The following is a 17,123-nucleotide window of genomic DNA, read 5'->3' on the forward strand; positions in this document are numbered from 1 at the left end:
CATGGTCTGGATTCATTGGCTCTGAGATTTTGGTGTGAGCAGCGGGTTGTGCTCCGTGTGTGTGTGTTTGGGAGAGCGGGTTAGGGACAAGAGACATGACTTAGTGCCACTTACTAAGGAAAGGTGACTAGGGCTTCATCCCAGGATATTAAAATTTAGAAAAGCTGGCACTCCTTGCATTCCTTCAACAGCATAGAAAGAATAGATGTTAGCACCTAGTTAACATGTATAATTGGTTAAAATAGTAAGCTACTAGTTGCTCCAGCTGCCTTATTGATTTCCACTACTCCCCCATTTCCCAGCTGAATTGTAGGCATTTTCATGCCTTCTTGCCCTAGATGCAAAATTGGTGAGTTATGATTCTGCCTGAAGTGATTTTAAATGGATCTTGAGTTATAACCATGACCTGACTAAGTTCCTCTCTCCCCATCTCCTATGCTGGGTAGCCTTGGACAGTGTCCAGAGTCTCTAGTCACTGCTGCCCTCTCACCCTAAGAGAAAGTGAAACGGTTTGGATCTTTATCCCTCATATAGACACATCTTGTTGGCTCCTAGAAGAGTCCTGAGGCAGGTAGAGGAAGTGTGGGCTGAGCTCTGGGAATTCACATACAAGCAATGACATACTGGAAAGAACACGGGATTTGCGATCAGAAGACCCTGACTCTTCTGTGTGACTTTGGGCAAGTCCCTTACCCTTTTGGGATCTCAATTCAATTTGCTCATCTATAATGAGGGGGAATTGAACTAAATGATCTCTAAGGTCTCTTGCTCCAGTAAGGGATAAAGGTATGAGATTGAAAACTTCGATATATTAGTAGGGTTGGAGGGGAGAGGAGGCTCAGTTGTTCCTTAACAGTCCTTAGCAATACTGGAACTCAGGTCACGTCTACCACAAAAAGGACAAAGCACTAGTTATACAACTGTCCCTTCATGTATGGCCTACCTGCTGAGGTGTGCTCCCCTCCTCCACTGTCCTCAGGGCTTCCTTCTCCCACTGAACCTGGCCAGCAAGCCAGGAGGCTTGGGATGAGAGCGAGAGCCTTCCTTACCCTTAATTTTATGCCATCAGAGGAACTCTGAAACAGCACCACAGGCAAAGATGAAGGGTTCTAGTTCCTAAAAAGCATCGTTCAAGTTCTTGACTTTTTATTCATTCTCTACTCCCAGCACAAATAAGATCTCAACCAAGAAAATCTCAGGTTGAGTGAGAGTAGGAAAGAAATTCAGTGGAGATGAAAAGATTTGTTTTCTTAAGATGCTTTTTTTAATTAGGACATGACACCATGGGTGGAAGGCATGTAGGGGAAATAAAAATCCCAACTTGAGGGATGGGGGGGTGTCATCTGGCCCAACTCATACCCAAGAGGAATACTGACTCGACATAAAGGGGGAAAAGAATAAGCATTTATAGAAGGTACCTATTATGTGCCAGGCACCGTGCAAATATCTCATTTGATCCTCAAAACAACCCTGTGGAGGTGGGTGCTGTTATCCTCCTTTTACAGTTAAGGAGATTGAGGCTAACAGGTTAGGTGACTTGCTCAGTGTCATACAACTAGTAAATGTCAGGCTGGATTTAAACTTGGGTCTTCCTGACTCCAAGTCCAGTGCTTTATCTCACTACACCACCTCACTTCCTCTAGGCAGAGGCAGAGGATAGGGAGAAATCATCCAGAACTTCTGAAAATTTCCGAGGAGGAGAAACCTATCATCTCATTAAGGTAGCACGTGTCACTTTGGATGTCTCATGTTAAAAGCCTGTTTCCTGACGTAAATATAAAATTTATCCCCTGCAACTTCCACCCAATGCCCCCTCAACAAGTCTACACAGCTTTCAGACCTCAACGAGTGTTTTTTATGCTAAATATTGTCAGCTTCTTCAATTTATTATGTACCATAAGGCCCTTCACCCCCCCAGGTTGGCCTCTTCTGGAAACTCTTGGGCGTATTCACACTCTTAAACCATGGTGCTCAGAGCTGAAGATAACACTGTCCTAAAAGAAACCCTTTTCACCCTCTTCCTGCAAGTTATGTCTGTTGTACAGCTCAGCATCAAGCTAACTTTTAGGCTGCTCTATCACACTTCCGAGTCATTGATTTTGCTGTCCACCAAACTCCCTGCTCCTTTTTCAGACAAACTACTGAGTGTCATGGCTCCCCTCTCCTGTACCTGTGAAGTTAATTTTTTGAACCCAAGTGTAAGACTTTATTAGATTCAGTCCAATGTCTCAACCTGACAAGATCTTTTTTTTTTTTTTTTTGGTGTATTGATGGTAATCCTGTCAGCCTTAAGTTCATGTGAAGTTGATGAGCACGCCATCTATTTCAGAAGTAGCTAGGGGCAAAGTGGATGGAGCTGTGGGTCTGGAGTAAGGAAGACCTGAATTCAAACTGGCCTCAAGCATTTACCAGCTGTGTGACCCTGGGTAAATCACTTAACCTCTACTGCCTTAGTTTCTTCAATTGTAAAATAAGGATTGTGAGAAATAATCTCTTACCAAAAAATTCCACATGGCCGTCAGTGAATTAAAGAAAGATTTTATTAATCCATAAGGAGGCATATCCTTTCAGGCAAAGCCTTTTACTCCTTATTCTGTTTCACATTTCCCTCCCCTGTTTTCCACCGGTGGAATTCAACTTCCGGAACTGCCTATTCCACGTTCTCCTGGATGTTTTCCCCCTCCCTTGTCATGCATCACATGTGTATTTAAATTTGCTCCACCCTGGGGGTGTGTTGGTTAATATTAAACAACTTCTTAAGCATGCATAGGAGCTTCTGGCCTTTTACTTGATCAGAAGCCTGGTTCTGCTAAGTCATAGCTCCAGTCACCTCTGATTTACATCCTATTTATCACGCCTGTGGAAACAGAACCCCCGCTGTTTCTCACAGGATCATAATAACACCTATCTTTCAGGGTTGTGAGGATCAAATGAGATAATATTTTGAAGTGGTTGGCACAGTGCCTGGCACATAGTAGGCACTTAACAAAACCTTTTTCCTTCCTTTTCATGCTTTTCTCCAAATTACTGATAAAAAAAATATCGAGCCACAGAATTACAAACACAGACCCCTGGGATACTCCACTAGAGATCTGCTTGGCTGGTTCTGAACCATTAAGAACTTTTTGAGTTTGACCATCCTCTTCATTCTAAATCTATGCTTTCTATAAGAATAATTCAAGATATCTTATCAAATACTTGGCTAAAATCTAGGTACACTATATCCACAGAGTTCCCCTTCCTCATCTGCTACTTTAGTGACTTTTCAAAAAACAAAAGGAAATAAGGTTGATGTGGCACAGCCTGTTTTTGATAAAATTGTGCTGGCTCTTGGTAATCACTGCTTCTTTTTCCAAATATCATTGACATTTTCTAAAATTTTCTGAGGAATCCAAGTCAAGCTAATTGGCCAATAGTTTGTGAACTGTATTTCCTTTTTTTTTCTGGGGGATGGGACCAGTTACCCTTCTCTAGTTTTACTGACTTCTCTCTGTTTCCACAGTGTTTTGGACATCAGAGGGAGTGGTTCAGCTGCCACATCTGCAATTGTTTAGTACTTGATAATATAGTCCATCTGGGTTAGGTGAAGTCATCCAAGGCACCTTACTGCTGTATTTCTTCAGTGATCCTTGCTTGTTAACTGTTTTGTTTTGTTTTTTAAAGGTCACGTGCCACAAAGGTCATTTTTGTTGGGAGAGAAGAATGGAATATTTCTGATGTCACTGTTTTTGTGTATCATCATTTTATCCATCTGATATCCATCATATCCAAGCAATAATCCTAGTCTTTCTTCGATGCGCCTTCCTAAAAATCTTTCTGACAGCCTTAGCTTCCCTTGACAGCTTAGCTCAGGGGTGGGGAAACTGGGGCCTTGAGGTACATGTGGCCCTCTAGGGCCTCAAGTGCAATGATTGAATCCAAATTTCACAGAATATTCTGTGGACCTACAGGCCACATGAGAACCTTGAGGCTGCAGGTTCCCCACCCCTGGCTTAGCTCATTCTTAGTGTTAGAAATCCTAAAGCCTTTACCTTGAGTTCTTGCTTCAGTTTTTGATACCTACTTCAAAAAGAAATTTGAGATGCGCAAATTTAGAGACACCTCCACTCCAAATGTTCATATGGACTATTTGTACCTGACTTCTGGGAGTGACAGTGAGAGAAACAATTTGACTTACCAAGAACTCCAGTGAATTCAGGAAAAAAGATTTTTATTTTGGGTCTTTTGGGATCAGTGACCTAGCTGGTACCCCCTTGTGGTAAAGGGTAGTAAGATAGGTACGGGCATACCCTTTAAAACAATGACAGAGTCTTCTATTTCTATCCTGATTCCTATTTCCCTCCCTTGTTCCTCATTGGCTGGATATTTCAGTGTTCACAGCCTATCCGACAATGCCTAAAAACCTGCCCCCATATGAGTCTCCACCCTGCTTCCATTTCAACGCCCTCACTCCCCATCCTCATTTCCTTTATATTTTATTTTGTAAAGGAATGACAAGCCATAAATATCTTTTAGAACAATTCCAACTCTGGATGTCTGCATCACTCAGATTTTATGATCTCCAGAGCATGAGAAAGGAATTTTCTCAATTGCTAAGAAAATTGACAAAAGTGTGAGTTGAAGATTCAAACCAGGATATCCATAAGAAAAGTCCCATTGTCTAAAATCTTGGGTTAATGGGCCTCATCCTTAGTAAATTTCATCTGGTCTGGTAGTTTTTGACCATGGAAAAAGGCTTTCTCAGAGAACCCCAATATCTTGACCATCAATTTACTTCCTGCATTAACTGTCCTAGGTTTCACAAGTCATGATTTCTGAGGAAACAAAATTCAATCATCCCTCACAGGCCCACGCTGAGACCTTTGTCCCTTACCCCTAAAAGAACTGGAATCCCATTTGTCTATGGGCCCTCGAAAATCCACCTTGAACTTTCTTTGAATTTCCCTACTTGATCTGGCATTTGCCTGAGACTATAATCCTCCCAACTGGCCTTTCATTATTACTATGGCCAATTCTCTGTTACCCTTAGCCTAGCCCAGCCCTTCATTGTCTATTACCTCCAGATTACCTTCAGCTACTTCCCACCCTGGATCCTATCTAACACCCCATTATCTTTCTGACCTCGTCCCCCCAGCCTACTGACCACTCCCATCAAGATCCTCCCTAGACCCCTCCTCCAGTTACCCCAGACTATTTGGCTACTCCTAGATCCCTCCCACAGTCTTTCTGTATATAAGATCTACCTTGTTTCCATGGAGGTGCTCAGATTCAATTTGGCCCACTTGCATTAGCAATATGTGTTCAAATTCCTTAAGAATCTGGTCAATAGGGCAGATCTTGAAATAAACCTTGTTTTTCTTTGACTGAAAGAGGGTTTGGGTAGAATTCATTTATTCTGAATGTCACTACTTTGGGGTCCCAGCACCCGTAAACTCCTAAGTCTCCAGTTTCTTGGTCTGATCAACCATAGTCAGACTCACTACCTGGATACTGACACAGAAATGTCATTTTGGTCCTCTGAGAATGAAGGACAACAACCAATCAACCTATTTTTCAAAAATCTAAGTTGGTTGATGTGTTCCCTATTGGTCTCATTAGACAAATCCCATTTTTTTTTCTTAATTAGAATTGTTTCCCTTGATGTCTTCAGAATCTCATTCTTGAGAATTTTCCATGCTTTTCTTTTTTTCTTTCTTTTTTTTTTTTTTACCATGCTTTTTAAAAATAATTTTGCAGCATTTACTTTTGATATTTTGGGTATGTGTGGTTGTTCTCTCCATTTGCGTTGTTGTAGTCATTGTGTATACAGTCAGTCCTGCTATAATGCCTATTTAGAAAACACAAATTTGTTGCAATGCAGTTGATATATCAGGGAACATTTTAAGCATAAAAATGATTTCTTGTTTACCTGTGCACAATTTCTGTCTTGAGAAACCACACAGAAAAGTGAATTGATTCACAATAACTCACAAACTACAACCCTTTCAATGACCCCGTCCACAAGCACACTTCAGGTCTTTGTCAAGGTAAGGAGCCATACTCACTCTGTATCTTCTGGTGCACTAGGAGTTGGGGCTGGGGGGAGGAAGGCTGGTCTTTACACCCTCCTCCCTTCCACCTTACTCCTACCTTTCACCATGACCCAGAACTGCAGCCTGCCCAGGTTGAGGACTATGAGCCTATTTATAGCAATATCTGCGTGTTTTCGAGGTATCTAGGTGGAGCATCAAGCTTGGAGTCAGGAAGATCTGAATTCAAATTTGACCTCAAACACTTACTAACTGTGTGACCCTGGGCAAGTCACTTAACCCCTACTTACCTCAGTTCCCCATCTGTAAAATGGGGGCACTCAGGTGAAGGAAATGGCAAACCACTCAAGTATTTTTGCCAAAAAAATCCTATGGGGTCATATAGAGTGAGACACAACTGAACAAAAAATGCATTTCTTAACCACTGAACGTGTAAAACTGTGCTATTTTTTATTAGGTTCCTCTCTTTTTTTGATATGTCACTGACAGTTTTTGAGTGTTGTGGTCCTAACCTCATTTTCCTCATAAAATCTATGGTTTCCATGGCTCAGTTTTGTATAGTTGGGTGCTTTTTGGGAACGCATCAGGTTATAGCTGCATTGGGTTGTTGTTGTTTTTTCACTGCTTACTCCACTCTGCTTCATTGCACACAGATTTTTCCATGCTTCTCTATATTCATCACATGTATCATTTCTCATACCACTTAATATTCCATTATATTCATGCGTCACAATTTGACTGATGGGCATCTACTTTGTTTCTAGTTCTTTGCTCTGACAAAAAGTGTTGCTATAAATATTTTGGTTTATATGGGGACCTTTTTCTTATCAATGGTCTTCTTGGGTTGTAAACCTAGCAGTGGACTTTTGGGGTCAAAAGGTATGGACTTTATTTACTTTATTTGGGTTTCTTTATTTGCTTAATTCAAATCGCTTTCTTTCCAAAATAGTTGTACTGATTCACAGAGTACCAGTGTGTCTAGCTCCCCACAACCCCTCCAATGTTGACTACTGCCATCTTTTGTACTATGCCAATTTGCCGTGTGTGAAATGAAACTTCAGGGTTGTTCTTATTTGCATTGCTTTGATTAGTGATTTGGAACATTCTTTCTTGTGCTTGTTTCTAACCAGAAATTCTTCTTTTGAAGACTGTTTGTTTATATCCTTTGGCCACTTGTCTGTTGGCGAATGGAAGCCATGGATTTTTGCCAATAGCTCCTTGCTTATATTTTATCTTCCATGGCTATTCAAGTGTCCCAACAGCTATTCTCTTTCCTTCTTTCCAGGAACTTTTTATAATACAAATACACATACACATTTTCCTCTCCCCCATCTCTGATTGTTTAAAAAATAAACTTTGCTGAAATCTACTGTTTTTACATCACTTACATTTCCAAATGTATTTCTCCCCACCCCCACCCAGAGACCATCTCTTATAACACAGAATAAAAAAGAGGGGGGAAACCCTTCAAAAAACAGTTCAACAAAACAAACCTATGGTCAACATATTGACATCATATGTGGTGACATCATATGAGAGACCCATGGTCTCCTAACTGTGCAAAGAGGTAAGAAGAGGAGGTTCCTTCTTTATATCTCTTTTTTGTAGCCAAGCCTAGCTATTATAATTTCACAGCTTTCAATTATGGTTATTTTGTTACTATTCTTTCCATTTACATTATTGTAGATATTTTACATATTGTTTTCCTAGTTGTGCTTACTTCATTTGGCGTCAGTTTGTATATATTTTCCCTTGTATTTCTGTATTCATCATCTTTATTGTTTCTTATAATACAGTAATATTCTAGTGTATTTATCTACAATGACTGGCTTAACTATTCTTCTAATCTATGGGCATCTATTTTGTTTCCAGTTACTTGCTAACGGGAAAAGTGCTGCTATAACTATTTTGGTATATATGTTACTTTTCTTGTGTGTGTATGTGTATATGTGTGTATATGTATGTGTATATATATATATATATATATATATATACACAAACACACTGAAAATGTACAAATATTTTTGTTTAATTTTATTCAATTTAAAAGCCTTTATTTTATCTCCTTCCAATTCCTCCCCCCTCCATTCTAAAGAGAAAGAAAAACACCACTTTGCACAATCAAGCAAACAAATACCTTCGTTGTCCATGTCCAGAAATGTATGTCTCAGTGTTCATTTTGAATTCATTATCTCTGCCACAAGGTAGACAGCATGACTCATCATAAGTCTTCCAGAATCATGGCTGGCCATTGAACTTAGACAAATACATTGTACTCCTTTGTCAGCATCTGTCCCTGGCCAGGTGACTGTCACCTCCATATTTTAAGCAGTGGTTCAGAAATCAAAATCCCATTCTCAGGTACCGCCTTTTTAGGCTGCCAAAATTTATTTTTCTCTTCTGTATCCCTTTCTTCCATTGACAGCAGTGAGTAAAACACACCCAACCAGTGTCTCTGTGGTTTTCAGTTTCTTGCCTAAGACTTTGTAATCTTAGGCAATACTTGTAAAATTCCTTCTGTCAGTATCTTTTGTGCTTGTGATTCTCTAGAAGCCATAGTCATTATCTGTTTTGATAAGTCTTGGGGAGATTCTGTGCTATATCTTGAATGTGTATGTTCGTCCTTCATTGCCAAAGAAGACCATGCCAAATCTTGAATACGTGCCTGGGGGAGGACAATAGACTTCTCTACCGTTATCACATTGACAAGGGACAAATAGCTGCTTCTGTATTTCATTCCTTCTTGGGACATTCCTGGATGGCTTCTTACTTGACATGTTGGTGACTTTATTATTTCATTCCTTGGAAGACCAACGATTGATTTATCCTCTTCAGAAAAAACTTTAAATTTGTTATTTTAGCTCCTTGTGCACTTGTCCTTTTCATCTAAGGAACATTCTTCTTTTCACCAGCTTTCTTGTAAAGAGGTTTTCTCTCATCCTCTTTAAATTCTTTTTTTTTTCCTCATTGAATTTTGCTTCTCTTTTTGGGGAATGGGTGGGGAGACGCTTCATTCTCCCTAGTAATCTGGAGTATGGACTGTGGCATTGCTTAAATCCCTTAACCTTCTTTTCTAAGAGGTAAATCTTCCTATCTGTATATAGCAGCCCCTTGGCTGTGGCAGAGATATACTCAATGCAAGTCATTGCCAAATTCCACATGGTCTCTGTACTAAGATTTTTCGTCTTCCTCACCCCATCCTCCAGAACTACTTGTGGGTATTTATGCTTCACCCTTTATTACTTTATCATGGCCTTTACAATCTACTGTTCTCTCTTAGGAACTTGGCAACTGCACCCAAATCCTTTCTTAATTTCACAAACTCTACAGCTATATCCTACTTCCTCTACCCCTTACACCAGTAGCTGCTGCACCAATTTGCCCTACCCACAAATACTCTTCCATTTTGCATTAGCCATCCATTTATTCTGCTTACCTTTTTCAACTTTTTCCTTGCCAGCTACTTTATCCTTAATCTTCTTTCTTTCTCTTCAAGGTTCTCTCACAGAACTAAATACCATAGAAAAATGTAGAAATTAAGGATGATTATTGGCACATTTTCTCTGCTTCACCCAACAACTAAAAAATAATGAAAGCTACAGTTATATTTTCACATAAATTTTCTTTTTTTTATTCTTTTTTAATATTTTATTTGTTTTACTCAGCCAAAATCCACCTTCTTAATCTTTCATTCCCTCCCTCCCAACTGAGAACGTAAGAAAAAAACAATTACAAACATATGTAGTTAATCAAAATAAATTTCCATATTAACCCCCATTTTGTCTTTTTCTGTATTCTGAGTCCTTCACCTCTCTATCAAGAGGTGGGCAACATGTTTCATCACTGGTTTTTTGGAATCATGATTGGTCATTTTGTTGATAAGAGATCAGCACTATAGTATTCCAGCACATAATCTGTTAATCTATTCTCTATATATTATCTCCCCATAGTTGAACATAAGTTTATCCTTGTTTAATCCTTTATCATTGTTCATTTATGTTTACCTTTTTACATTTCTCTTCATTATTGCATGCTCTTTTCATCAAGAATGCTTGGAACACATTAAGGGTCCATTTTTATGTTTGTAGCATCCTAGTCAGTTTCTTGGGTAACTTATTTTTAGCTGTCATTTCTTGCCTTCTGGATTATTGTATTCTAAGTTCTTTTCTCCTTTATAGTAGTGGCTACTAAATCATGTTTGATCCTGACTGTGGCTCCTTATTACTTGAATTCTCTTTCTGAATACAGTATTTTTTCTTTGATCTGGAAACTCTGGATTTTTGCTGTGATTCCCTGGGTGTTTTTATTTGGATGTTTCTTTTAGGAGTTGATCAATACATTGTTTCCTTCAATTTCCATTTTGCCCTCTAGTTCTAAGGGATCGGGCAGTTTTATTTTAAGATTTCTTGAAATAGGATGTCTAGGATCTTCTTTTGTCATGATAGTCAGATAGTCCAATGATTCTTAAATTTTTCTTTTTGATCTGTTTTCTAGATCAGTTGATTTTGCTATGAGATACCTAATATTTTCTTCTATTTTTTTAAGTCTTTTGACTTTGTTTTAATATTTCTTGTTTCCTTATGGAGTCATTGGTTTCTGTTTGGTCCATTTAAATTTTCAGGGAGTTCGTTGCTTGAGAAAGGTTTTGTGCCTCTTATACAAAGTTAACAATTCCCTTTCCAAATGTTTGTTTCAGAGCCCTCATTTCTTTTCCATTTTTTTCCTCTCAAGAACTTTCATTTCATTTATAAAAAACATTTAAACATGTTTAGTTCTTTTAAAAAACTCTTGGTTCATCTTTTCCAGGAGTATTAGTTGAGTATTTGTCCAATCTGTGCTTTTCTCTGAGGTTTTGCTTGTTTTAGAGTCATTCTCTTATTATGGGTTTCCTTTTGTGTTGTTTATTCTTCTAGCCTACTTTCTGACTTTGGACTTAATGTTAGGGCTGGGCTCTGCTGCACTTCTGCAGGGAAGGTCTGAACTGCTTTTGGGGGATATTAAATGTTGTGTCATACCAGGATCTCCATTACAGGTGGGGGAGCTGCCACCTTTCAGTGATCAAAGCAGGTTCTGATTCAGGATGAAGTCTGTTTACTGCCTACCTGGTCTGAGCTCTGCACATTATTGCCCTGAATATGGGTCTGAGCAAGAGTAGGCTTCTGTTAGATTCAGCCTTTATCATCTAGCTGGAAAGTTCTGTTGGTGCATAGTGGCAGAATTATAGGCTCCTCTTTGGTTGAGATTATGCGGTTATTCCACTGCAAGTTGGTATAGACCTGGAAATGAGACCCTGGGTTGCCTCTGACGTCTGGGCCACACTGCTGCTACTGATGGCTTCTGAACTCCTTTTCTGGGTATACCATTCAGAGCCTCCCTGCCCAAAAAAGTCCCTTTCTCAGCTCACCCTGGATCTGTGACCTGAAACTGATTAGTGGAAGACAAAGCTGTCAGTTTACACTTGGTTCCAGTGTCCTGGTATAGGTCTCAGATCTCCTCTTGTCTTGGTGCCCAGCCTCTCCCTGGGCACTAGAGTGCTCCAGGAAGCAAGCTTCTGTTCTGACCCCACTCCTCAGTATCCATGACCTCCCTGGCTGTTTCCTTATGCCAAACAGTGCTAAAGAAATGAGTCACTGTGACATTTTCTGGATTTTCTCATCAGGATTTGGGAGCTCCTCCACCATACTGGTTTCTACTACTCCACCATCTTAGCTCTATTTCCACATAACGTTTTTCAACAGATTGGAATTCAGTTGGCAAATTGTGCATCCTTTTGCTGGTCACCTGTCTGCCCTCTCTGACTTGGAAATGCCGTTATGTAAATTTAAGTCTTTTAGTTTTCATATCAAGTTTGCTTCCTTCTTATCATTTGGGGGAAGTGAAAAGTCTGTTTTCTGACCTCTGGACATTTTCCTCCCTTGCTTTGATGTGGTGGCTTCTGCCTCATCAGGTGTAGAAGAGCAGAACATAGGACTTTTTTTTTTCTAGAAAGGGTGAAAGTAGAAGTGATTTGAAACTATGGACACTCCTTGGTGACCTGGCTCAGGTGTAGAGAAATGATAGGATGGTGGAAAGGTGCTAAGCAGGCAATGGGAAAGGTAGTCTACTCTGGCCCCAGCTATAAACATGCTTCCTTAAATCAACTTGGACTCCAAGAAAAGAGGACTGAGAAACTAAGTGTTCAGGAGTTGGAAGCCAAGATGCATAACCAGGAATTGTAGTACATATACACATTATCCTAAGATTGGTGTGAGTACCACGAAAAAGATCAAAACTTAGTTAATGCCTTCAGGGGACTTCGGATGGGGCATGACCACTGGTAGGGAAGGGATATGATGAGGGGGGTGTGCTGTGTGGAGGACAGTTGTGTACCCCTTCCAGGGCTGAAGGCTGCACACTTTGCATCTGTCTATCACCTAGAAAGTGATAGACCTCCAGTTGGGAATCTGGCCCATGATCCCAGCTCCAAGAAGGGGGAGTCACAGAACACATAAAAGATTTAAGATAAAAGATTTAAGAATGGTTCCAGCGTGCTTATATATGCTGCTAAGTAAGCACTTAATGTACATAAATGCTGACAAGATCCAAGGAAAAGGAGCTATCATCATGGATGGAAAGGTAAAGGCGGGAAGGCTTTTTGGAGGAAGTGGATCAATTACCACTGGTCCAGAGATGGTAAACCACACAATATCTTATTTGCTTTAATACATATAGCAAACTAAACATTTTTAGCACTGGTCATTGAGTCACAGACTACTAGTATTTTTTCAGGACCAGAATTGTGACTTAGAGTGGATTGGAGAGGAGAGAAAAAGGGAGAAGCAGTGAGAGGTAGGTTCCCTAGAGATTAAATCTTTTCAATGATATTCATATGTGGATACAAATAAATGGGACTACATTCCTGGAGAAGAATTATGTCTCCTCTGTGGTACCTTGTCTAAATCTAGCATTTCTCAGGTTATTTAGACACTGTTTTTCTAATTGACCGACATGGAGCAGGGTAGGGAAAGAAAAGGGTGATGATGGAGTGATTAGCAGACATTTCAATCCCACCCCCCTTTCCCAGCCAGGGAAATGGGGTGGGGATAAGGATAGGGGGATGGGAGGGAGGAGGGAGCTTTCTGCTTCGCCTGCTCACTGTCTCACCTCCCTCCCTCCCTCCCTCCTGTGCTGCAGCATCAGCGCCTACAGCTCCCAGGGCTTCCCAGAAGCCTGAGCATCCACCATGCTGGATATTTTCATTCTGATGTTCTTCGCAATTATAGGCCTGGTTATTCTGTCCTACATCATCTATCTGCTCTAGCATCCTAGCAGCCCTCTTGGTGGGGAGGAGGGCTTTGTGAAAGAGAAGGATGGAGCCCAGAGGCCGAGCAACCTGCCTGCCCACTTCCAAGGGGACTTGTGATCAGCAGATCATCACTTCGGGTACTAACGGGTCCAGAAACCCTTTCCTCCCCTAAAAAGCATTTCTTTTCATTTTTCTTTGCTGTATTGCTCTAATGCTTCTTAAAAGTATCCTGAAAATAATTATTTAACATTAGCAGTTGTTTTCTGGTTCAAAAATATGTTAGGGCCTAATTTAAACTATTATGGGATCTTGTTTTTATGTAACCATTCTTTTCATAATAAAAAAGATTGAAGGGAGGAATAGGGGAGGGGCTGGAGGAATTCTTGTTCGAGTCAGGTTTTCAGTTGCAAATCTCCTTTCCCACAAGCTGTAGGTAGGGTGTTTGTACTCATCAGCAGACAGGTTTACAGAAACAGCGCAATTATAAATGCATTTGTCAGTGACTCATTCTGGCTTGAAGATGAGACAAATGAGATTTATTTGCGGGAGGGGAGGGCTTGTGCTGCCTCATCTGGGGCACTCCAGGGATATAGTCACTCACATGTGTTGAGCTGGGTTTCGTTTTCTCCTTCGTAAAGGAAATTGAGGGGGGCTGGGGGTGGCGAGGGGAGAAAGGGTGGATTCTGAGCTTAGTTCACATCTGTGTTGTCCCTCCACTCTGGATTCTCCACAGCTCCTGGTCCCCCACTTCAACAAGAGACTTCTTATCTTCAGCAGCAGCCACAGATGACTGCCCTAGCAGGACCTCTCCCAGAACCTTCTGGAGACTGTTAACCCTTGGCAAGCAAATGGCATTTTGAAATGGAAGCCAGAGGCAGGCTGAGAAACAGCTGCATCTCAGCATGTCCAGCAGAATTGATGGATGTTGCTGGCAGGCTATGCAGGCCACGATGAGTTCAAGTGGCAGAAGAAATGTTGTGAGAAGAGAGTTGGAATGTGAAATCATCAAAGTCCCCATAAAGGGCTGCTAAAAAATAAGATTTGGGACAGACTTTTGCTGGTTCTGTGTGCGAGGGAATCTTACTGTACAATCTCTCATGCATCCTTTCCCCCTTTTCCTTCTTTAGGGCTTCCACACGCAAGACTTTCCCATATAAATTCAAGGACAACTTGTTTGTCTCCACCTATGGACGAAATGCATTACAAGGGAATGGGATCCATTTTTCACTCCATCTTTAAAACTTTGAGAACTCATTTTTAGAACTTGTCTCCAGTGCTGCTCTCCTTAGGCTGCAGAAACTTATGCTTTCAGCTGTTCGTGCTGCTTTACCATCTTTCCCCTCCTACTGCCCAGGTCTTCATTATAAAGAGAGAAACTGTGGTATGTAAATCCTCATTCTTTGTGCCAGATAAATTGAGGAATTGGAATTGGAAATCACAAATAAGATGGCCACATTCTGTACCTTTCTCCCAGAGGAGAGGACTTTGTTGTGAAATCTCTGTATATATTGTACCTAAAATATGAACATTGTAGAGATAGTTGCACTTTCCTCCAAAAAGGCATTTTTTGTGTCGTATTATCAATTACTATCACCTGAATCCTCTATCCAAATAGGGTTGAAGAAAGCTTAGACTCAGTCTATGGTGAAGGTTAGCTTCAGCATTTAAAAGCTAAGTGAGGCTGGAGTGTCTGAACCTGTTAGTGCCCATTCCTTTAAAAAGAACACAGCACTGATTTAACATTGGGAAAATCCTTTGCATGGCCTACAATCTATTTTAAAAAGAAATGAATGTGAAAAATTAGCAATTTTTATTACGGACTCAACACAAATTGAAACTTTTGGGCTGTGTTTTCAAATCACAAGAATTGAGGAGATATTTTTTAGTTATATTGGAAATGAAAAGTTTATATTCTTTAAGCTCGTGTTGTAAGGAGAATCAGGTGAGGATTCTATACATAAGAGTTGTGTTCCAGGCCCAGTTTGTACACTAATCAGCTTTATGACCTTGAGCAAGTCAAGTTCCTTCTCTAGACTTCAGTTTTCTCATTTGTCAAATGATGAAGGTGGAATAAGTTGTCTCTAAGGTGTCTCTCTGCTTTAAAATTCTGACTTGATATTTATAAAGACTGAGTCTTTGGAACAAACTCTTAAGAATTAAGCAATAATCTCTTTTTCTTTTCCCACAAATCAGGTTTTATAATGAAAACCCCGATACAACATAAACTATTGCATCATAAATACAGAAAATGATGGATTTTACCATTTGTGACTTTAATGTTTTACTGTATGATGATATTTGGCAATGACAACTTGAAAGCTGTATAAATGCCAAGAGGAGAATTTTGAAAAAAAAAATTTCTTTAAATGCTGGAATATTTGAAGATATTAGCAGAATGCTTAATGCATTGTTTCCTATTTATTAAATATTCTTCTGCAGTAAAGATCTATGTCTCTATGGCATATGTATAAGTTCTAGCCTGAAATTTTCTATTTTAGGCCAAAATGCCAAGTCTAGGCTAGCTTCTAGATAATTCAGACAAAATTGGCAATTTGGGGGTAGATCTAATGATGCAGTTAATGTAGCTCCTCACAGAAAAAAGTTCGTTCACAAATCATATACCCTGAGCGTGCAATTCGAGGTCGACACTCATGGGGAGGGATAGGATCAAAAGAGAATAGAAGTAATGGGGGACAGGATAGGATGGAGGGAAATATAGTTAGTCCTATACAACACAACTATTATGGAAGTCATTTGCAAAACTACACAGATTTGGCCTATATTGAATTAATTGCCTTCCAAAGGGAAGAGGTGGAGAGGGAGGGAGGTAAAGAAGTTGGAACTCAAAGTGTTAGGATCAACTGTCGAGTAATGTTCTTGCCACTAGGAAATAAGAAATACAGGTAAAGGGGTATAGAAAGCTATCTGGCCCTACAGAACAAAAGAGAAGACGGAGACAAGGGCAGAGAGGGATGATAGAAGAGAGAGCAGATTGGTCATAGGGGCAATTAGAATGCTTGGTGTTTGGGGGGGGAGGGGATAAAAGGGGAGAAAATTTGTAACCCAAAATTTTGTGAAAATGAATGTTAAAAGTTAAATAAATAAATTTAATTAAAAAAAAGAAAACAAATCATATACCCTTCTTTAAAAAAACTTTTTTTTATGAACTTGACAGACCTGAAGAAATATGATAATTTCCATATATAAAGAACAGAAAAAGAGGATTCTATAAGAAACTACAAATCTATTATGCATAGCTTGTTTCTTTTTAAAGTATATAATAAATTTAATACTGTAGTTCCAAAACTATCCTGCTTCTGTGTCTCTCTGAACTTCCTTTTGCTCTCTTCTGTACATCTTATTTCATTAACACATTTTTTATTTCCTTTTCTTTTTTTTCTGGGCATTGCTGTCACTAGCCTTCCTTTCCCTCCACACTTCTCCTTGGGTGGGGAAAAGTCTGCCTTTGTAACAAATAAGTACAAATGAAAGAAACTATACGTCTCAAAAAGGAGTCTCGTTCTGTACCTCTACTCTCACCTTTCTGCCAGCAGGTGGGAAGTATGATTGACCATCAGTCTTCTGGAGTTATGGTTAGTTACTGCATTGACCAGATTTCTTATGTCTTTTACAACTGCTTTTCTTTATAATGTTGTAGTCACTGTATAAATTGTTCTCCCGCTTTTTCTCACTTTACTCTGTATTACTTCATGTAAGTCTTCCCAGTTTTCTCGGAATTCGTCTTTTTCATGATTCTTACAATGCAATAAATATTCCATTCTGTTCACCTGTCATCATTTACTTACTCA

This window comes from Notamacropus eugenii, chromosome 2 (genome assembly GCF_028372415.1).
Source record: "Notamacropus eugenii isolate mMacEug1 chromosome 2, mMacEug1.pri_v2, whole genome shotgun sequence".
Taxonomy (NCBI): domain Eukaryota; kingdom Metazoa; phylum Chordata; class Mammalia; order Diprotodontia; family Macropodidae; genus Notamacropus; species Notamacropus eugenii.